This window comes from Maylandia zebra, linkage group LG17 (assembly GCF_041146795.1).
Source record: "Maylandia zebra isolate NMK-2024a linkage group LG17, Mzebra_GT3a, whole genome shotgun sequence".
NCBI lineage: Eukaryota > Metazoa > Chordata > Actinopteri > Cichliformes > Cichlidae > Maylandia > Maylandia zebra.
Genome location: NC_135183.1, coordinates 17493030 through 17501358, shown reverse-complemented (window position 1 = coordinate 17501358; position 8329 = coordinate 17493030).

Sequence of the window (8329 nt, the reverse complement as noted above, 5' to 3'; positions counted from 1 at the left end):
TGCGCAGCAGGCATGACGAAAGTGTACTGATCAATAAGGTGAAACCATGGACTGCACATCCAATTCTCCGGAGGTGCATTAACCTGCTCTGGGTGGAGTAATGCATCTTTAAATCAGGTGGGCCATTAACTCCCTCGACTCCCTCTTTTTTCAACCTGCAACGTTAAATGGCCAAATTCAAATGACAGCTGGTCCTGCATGGAAACTTCTTCTGGATCCCAAAATGTTGAAGACATCTCTGTCATGCTTTAGGATGGCTTCCAACGGCCTTCTCATAAAAATCCATCCATTCATTCAGGAAACTATTCAAATGTCAAACTACCCATACATCATCCAGTCATCATCCACCCATCAAGAAACTGACACTTTAAATAGCCATCCATCCATCTAAATACCGCCTACTCATACATCACCCAATCAAACAACCATCCAAATGTAAATGCGTCCAATATTCAAATATCCCCTATGCAGCCAGGAGCCATAAAATCATTCATATAATCAACCATTAAAAAATTCATTCATGCATTCATTTGTTCATCCAGCCACACAAACACTAGCAGTGAATTGTACACTGCACACGATGTCAATCAGGAGAACATGATGAACCACGATGACCTGTTCTGCACAGGTCACCGTATCTGTGGATGTTCTTGGTTTTTATGGACCTTCACAGACCTGCAATAACATTAAATGTTGTAGGTCTACCTGGTGAATGTGTTCAGAAAATTATGTTTGGCAGTAAAATTTAAAAAATGAAACTCTTGAATTGGTATTTGGTAAATTTGAGTTATTTTGGCCTGTAAATAATATTTATGGTGTTCAGTTGGTTTAAACCGATTAATCAGTTCAGATGTGTTTCATCTGCTGTTTGTTGTATTTTTTAAATGCAGAATCATATTTATCCTCAACAGTCACTTTAGAAATAATACATGAAGCTTTGTTTCCCATGCCATCACACAGCAAACAAGGTTTCTGACATCACAGTGAACCCTTACCTGTCTGTTGCTCCGCCCTACCTGGTTTGTTGAAACAGGAAGATGAGGATGGAGCTGATGTTGAGGCCAAGAAAGTGGACTGAACCATACTGTGACTGCAGTAGTGGGTATTTCTTTTCTCTGGAGTTTAGATGCCGTGTCTGAGGTTTGTGTTTATAATGCTTTGTTGCCTGCTGACTGCGTTTTTGCTCTCAGTGACCAACTCTTGACAAACCACACACTAAACCTCTGGTTGGACACTTTCGATTGCAAGATAATTGCACAGGTTGCTCAGTGGGAGGCAACCAGTCTCCAAACAACTGTGGTCCGACTCGGCAAGACTGGAATCGGCATCAGATGGGCTGGAGCAGGTCTGCAAGTAACTACTGTGTAATTAATAGATGAGAACAGATTCTCATCATCATATGAGTCGGTCTGATCAGCTCAGCTCGACTGCAGTGTGACTCTTTGCAACACAGGACTTAAGTCAGCTGCTAGTCTTCTGGTTATACTCTTAAATAAAAACAAGGTTGTTCTGTTTCAAATCTCTGACGTTTGAAACCAGCAACATATTTCTGACTTTTATTGATTTATCCCAGATAATTGCTGTGTTATCACAGACAGATTGCAGATTACTTGACCACATTCCAGCATAAACTGTGTTATTTCTGTTTCATTGCTATCCTAGGTCATAGTGAGACAACAGCTCACTGCTGACCAGGTCACATTAACATTTTGCCTTACTTTAGTCTGCAGTCAGTTTTCTTTAGTGTGACTGTAACAGTAGTTACACTTTTAAGCAGGAATTTTCATTGTTCTGCACTCCTTGAGGAGTTCACCTGTACCTGTGTGTCCTTTGGCTGCTTGGGCCTGGACAGAGTTATGTTTCTAATGTCTGCTGAGGGTTTTATTTATTATAAATGTTTTATATATCCTTACATGGCATAAATAAAACATTGCTAAAATGCCAACCCAAGTTAACATAGTGACACAGTGCTAAACACAGAATGTAAAATGCCAAACAGCTGTACAGTATCTTCTTTTATTCCTTAGGAATTTGTATGCTGGATTATGTTAAATGCCTGTTATGCTGCTACCTTCTGTGGAGACTACAGAGCCACTTTGTGCGTGTGCGTTATCTGGAATCTGGATGTGCTGTTAAGAAATCTGTAACAAACATCCGATGCTGTGACAGACAGTGAGGGAAAGCCGGTCCCGTTAACACTGCGTTCACAGATCCCTCAGTGAGTGTGACAAAGGAGAAGCTGTGCTGGGGTTACTCTGCTGCTCAGTGTGAGTTGGGTTAAAAATATCCCCACGGCTCTGCCGTCAGAGCTCTGAAAACAATAAGAAGCCCTTTAAGAAAAAACAGGCATGAATGGAACCGATGGATTGTTAATGAAATCATTCTGTTTGACATGGTGTTCAAGGCACCAAAACGTGAGTAATCACCATGATTAGGAAAGAAAGGGGGACTGACGGAGGCCTGATCCCAGCTTCATCCACCGGTTACTCCATCGATCTGCTGCTCGGCTCCGACCTGCTCTGGCTGCAGCCAGTCACAGCGCGGTGCTCAGGTGGTCACGGCCGGATGGAAATGCCACACAGGGATCAGAGAGACCAGGCCAGGCCTTAAGGCCCCCAGGCCCCCCAGGCTATCCTCAACCCCTGCCATGCAGGATGACAGATGGCTTCCACAACAACATGCAAGGCTGCAGCAAAATGCCAAACCTCCTTCACAGCCTTTATCAGAGCCGTGTAGGCGATCAGCCAGAGCCCCGAGGTGCTCCGCTTTTTAGGTTAACGCTCAGTGAGGACAGAAGAGTTCAGACAGTAGAAAGCATGTAAACTTACACTCAGCTGCCACTTCATTAGGTCCAGAGAGCTAAAGCCAGAGCAGCCTAAAACAAGAGTCCTGCAGCACTTTGAATTAGGTGGTAATTGTAGAGTTTGTAGGACATTATACTCTCATTTCATTTCCAACAAATTTACTCTGTATCTTTGTGTTTGGAATCAAAGAGGAAGTTTAAACTTTCCCAAATTGCTTTCAGGGCTGAATATGCAATAAAATGAATCAAAACTTTCTGAAGGAAGACTTACTGCAGGATTCTCAAACAGACAGAATTAGTTTTGTGGGTCTCTGCAGCGGATCATCTGCCTATCCCAACATATCCTCCTTTTCTCACACTGTTTTAAAAGATTTTCAAGATGTCAGTGTGAAACTGAAAAATGATCTCTTTGATTTTGAGCGAATGCTAAAGTTCCAAAACCTGCAGTTCCTCTGAGTCCAGTAGAGGCAACAGTGAGTGAGTGTCCACAGACTCCCATGTTAAAACTTTACAACACAAATAAACATGTTTACAGCCTGATACAAAAACTGTTTGGTCTCTATAGATAATTTCTTTCTTCATAACAACTGTTTAAATTGTATTTAGGCTTAAGCTTTGCATCATTAGGGGCGTGGCCTCTTTGGCTGACAGGTGGATGGTGACACAGGTGGCTGCAGCTGTCTGCTAGGCTTCACCTCAGCCTGAAAGGACCTCTGGACCGTGTTTGAGCATAGAGCCCAGGAACCAGTGGGTATCATGGGTACACGCTTTTTCATATGAAACAGCAGTAAAGAAGCTCAGCGCCTATGCATGTGGGCCCCACTGGTGGTCTAGGCCTCAGGTTAGGAGGTAGCATTATAGTCAACCAGGTTCTTAGACAGAGAGAATTTAACCAGAGACAAAAGACTTAAAGAGCTAACCACTTATTGATATCTAAAGAAGTCCAGTCATTAAATCATGCACGCCCGAAAGATTTGCTAGAAATGTTGTTTTGCAAAAGTCTAGAGCTCTGAAACCCAAACCGCTCGTCACACAAACAGCACAGTGCAGGATTATGCACACGGAGCAGACTGTTGCTGAGCAGAAAGGCTTATTTCTGAGAATGAAACAGAAAACAGAGACTAAAGGCCACTTTACTGCTCTCTCTCTCACGCACACACACACACACACACACACTGTAACTAACAGGCTGGTGACATGTGTCACCAATTGGAATTCATTTTTCATGAAATCAGACCCAGTTTTGATGAAATATGTTTTCTGATAAAGATGAGGTGGTTATGAAAAAAGCTTCATTGATCACCGTCATACATGATAATGTATTGGATATGACCTTAAATAATAACTGACATGAGTGCCGTCAGCTGCACTGTGAGCTGCTGTATTTATTGACATATTTAAAATTGTAAAAGCCATTAAGATTCAGAGACAAACATCAGCTATAATCAACACTAATAAACTGTAAAATCTTGAAGCTCTGCAGCTGTTCCTGACCTCTTATGGTAACTGTGAAACTGTCATAGTCAATCACAGGACATCTCGTTATCACTCACATACAGTCAGTGATTCTTTTGTTGTTTCCTCTTTAGAGCATCTCTGTAAACGTAACTTTAACTAACAGACTTGTTCTTGGTGGAGCCTGCCCACTACCGTTTCTGTTTCTACCATTTCTAGGTTCAGTGATGGGGTAGAGGGTGGAGGGTTTGTTGGTCTCAGGATCTCGTGCCTGCCTTTTGTAGATGTGGTGCTTTTGGCTTTGTTGGCTGTTGGATTGTGAAGCGGCTGTAACGAGAAATAACACCTCCATGTCCGAGATCAGTTCTCCAGGTTGGGAATGAGCTTCTGCCCTCTGGGTGAGCAGCACAGAAAAGGGATGGATAATTTGTTTCAGCAGCATTTGCAGTGATGTGTACACTGTACCGATATGAGCTGAGTGTGAAAGCAAAGCAGTTGACTTACTGGTTGAGCTACGACTCTATCTGTGGTCACGAGCTCTGGGTAGTGACCAAAAGAATGAGACTGTTAATACAAACAATGAAGATAAACCTCCTTTAATAGGTGCTCAGAATAGAGCTGGTAGTTCACATTGAACGGAGCAAGCTGACCGGGATGCCTCTTTGGTGAGAAGTTCCAAATAATACCTGGAAGAGGTCCTTTGGCAGACCCAGGACAGTAAGAGACCAGGAGAGTCCATCTTAAAGCTGGATTGGGGATGACTGTGTGTCCTTGAGAAGCCAGAGGAGGTGGTCTTGGAGGAAGTCTCAGCTTTGACTGGATGGTCGTCATTTTTTTGTATTGTCCACATTAATTCATGTGATTTAAGTACAATTAAAGCAGAGAAAGGGATGGTCTTCTTTAATTACCCTGAAAGTTCCCAGATTTTAGATTCTGGAGCCAAAAGTTCCAGAACATATAATCACAAGAAAAACAGATTATTATTTTTGTTCCCAACACAAGAAAATCTTTGCTCTCCCATGTGACCCTGCCCACTGTCCCAAAATAAAATCAAGCTCATTCATCACTGTTTTGACTCTTTGAAAGAGAACTAGTGGAGAGGCTCGAACACAAAGGAGATAATTTTCATTGACGAAACAATGGACAGGCACACGAGAAGATGAGCTTCAGTAACGTAAGGATTTCCTCCGGTTTTCACTCATGCCCAGAATTCCCCAAAATCCCAATGCACTACAATTGCTCAGTCCAGAAATGTATAAAAGATTTAACATTAATGTTTCAGACGATAAAACTAACAAAAAGAAAAAGAAACAGTGTCAGATATGTGTAGGAAAACATCAAAGAAGTGCATCTGGTTCTTCAAAGACATGTCATATTTACATACGTGCTCACAGGAGTCCCTGATTAACAGCTGCAAGCTGACTGTGTGCCATCTGATACGCTGATGAGGAGGATGTCAGTGTGTCAGAGGAACTTATTGATTTGAAGCTTCTGTTGATGAAACAGCTCAGCGGGTTCACAGAGGACCATCGGGGAGAAAGAGGCGTCTGCACGTCTGACCTGCCAGAAACTGCCAGCTGGCCCGATGTGTTGAGTTAATGAGTACCACATGTACCGAGTTTGATTTTTTCCACATTTGAATTGTTTCAAGAAACAGCACTGCAGCCAAACAAGCTTTACTCCGTGTGGAGAACATGCAGCTGATTCGATCACCAGTTTGCACTTTGGAGGTTCAGGTCCATCCAAAAAAGTCACTGAGCTCCATGAGCTGCAGTCTACTGACATCATTTTACATAAAATTGTAAAAATAAGTCACACAGTTTGATAATGAAAGAGTAACAATAAGAGTCACCATCAGTAGCTTAGTGTATCTGCAATAATAAAGCGAACTAACACGACTGGAGACAATGACCTCACTCGGTGGTCCTGTGACACCACTGTGCTTTATGGGCAAACATCTCCACTTTGGTCTCGTCTGTCCAGAGGGTGTTGCTCAGGAAAGGCTTTGTTCAGGTGCAGCTTTGCAAACCTGGGCTGTGCTGATGTGTTCTCTTTAAGAGAAGCCATACTCATGCTGCCTTTAACCTGCTAGCTGAAGCCTGTAGAGGCTTAGGTTTTTTTGCAGTGAGCATTGCACCGTTTGACTTTGGGGGGAATTTGCTGGGACGTTTGATCTGAGCACTCCAGACCAGCTTACAGAAACTTCTGCTTTTAAACAGGTGATCACACTTGCTGATGATCAGTTAATCACTCCATCTGATTATCAGTAAACCTGCCATGGGCCCACTGACCTATTTAGAGACTATACACTGAGTTTGGTTGCACAATAAAAGGAGAAAGTTCACAACTGGAGCACATATCACTAATAATAAAGAAATCTGAGACCAGCTGTTTTTGTAACTCAGCTGTTTCAAAGCAGAGAGCCTGTGTTTGGCTCTCAGAGCTCGTTTTAAAGACTTTTAAAATTCAATCTTTGGGCATATCCGTCATTGATATTTCACACATGACATGATCAATGAAAAGCAGCCAACTCATTTTTCCTGTTCACAAACAGGAAAAACAGCAACGTTTAAAAACTCCATATCCATTACAGATCCTGACTGTTCGCTTGCCCACCTGCCTCCATTCAAAATCAATCCAAGACGTGAAACTTTAGACAAACTATAACCACTAAACCCAGAGAGGAGAAGAGTGACTCGAGCTTTCAGGGCTCAGATGAACTTTTCCTACCTCGTAGAAATAAGCTGAGCGGGCTGCTGAAAAGTTTCTGATCCACAGTTTTAGTCAGAGAGGTTGATCGTGGTCTAAAGGCTTTGACAGACAGCTGTTTGTTGGAGGATTATGCTTCACTGCAAGTGAGGATGAGCACTCTTTGAAGTGGCAGCTGGAGTAAAATTAAAGAAAACTCAAGGCTTAGGCACGACAGTCCTAACACTAATACTCAAGAGAGGCTGGAAAAGCTTTTAACATGCAAAACACCTGGTGCACGTTTCAGAGAAAGGTCTCCCGAGTTCAACTCTATAAACCAGGAGGAAATAATGGACTGGAGACTGTGCCCTCGCTCTTGGAATCAGTTCTTTATTAGTTTTTTTCTAATTGGGCACCAACATCTACACATCTGAATGTATATCTGGTGGTGGTTTTATTAGTCCGCTGCAGTAGGGCCATTTAAAGATGCTGATGACGAATCACAAAGATCTCACAGCAGGTTGTGAAGGTGTCCTGAACACTTTTTGTCACATGAACTTCACGTTTTTTTCTTCACAGTTGTTTATTGTTTCTGAACGTGATTTTTTTGAGTCATTCAACCTCATGTCATACACTCTTTTTACACACCATTTACTTCCATCCATCCATCCTCTTCTGCTTAAGTAACTTTAAAAGCGCTCCTGCAGCCGCTGCTCAACTGGCAGAAACATGACTGTGCTCAAGGGATAGTGATAGTGGGGACATTTTCTCCATGGCAGAGGGGCTTTCTCATAGTCTCATCATCAGTGGAAAGTTCTCCAAGCATCTTGAATCCAAAGGTGTTTCATTTCAGGTGAAAACTGAGAACCTGACTGTGGTGTCCTCAGTGCTCTCTACAAATCTGGAAATAAAGCTGCTATTGAAAAGTTCATATTTTGGTAGGGATGACTTCTAACAGGAAGCAAAGTCCGGGTGTGTCAGAGGACGTGAAGAAACCACCGTCTGCTTTTACAGGGAAAGAACAGCAGAGCAGTGTTTGCACAGCGAGCGCTCTCCTGCTTATTTATGCTCATTATGTTTTTTCCATCTGAGCGTGACCGCAGCTCTGCTCTCTTCCTGCCAAATCAGCGTCCCGGTCGCAGTTGGCAGCGCTCCTCAGGCTGCGGCCCAACATACACAGAGCACCTGTCAGCTGTGGCAGGACAGCATGGGCCTGTTTTTACCTGCAAGAGACACGTGGAGGCTTCAGAGGGGCCTGCACTGATCTACAACAAGACTCAGACCTGTACCTGCACCTCGGTCAGCTGTGACTCATAAAACAAACAACGCACAGCAAATGAAACGTTTTGATGTTTGCAGGAAAGAGTGCTGAAAGTCTGAGTA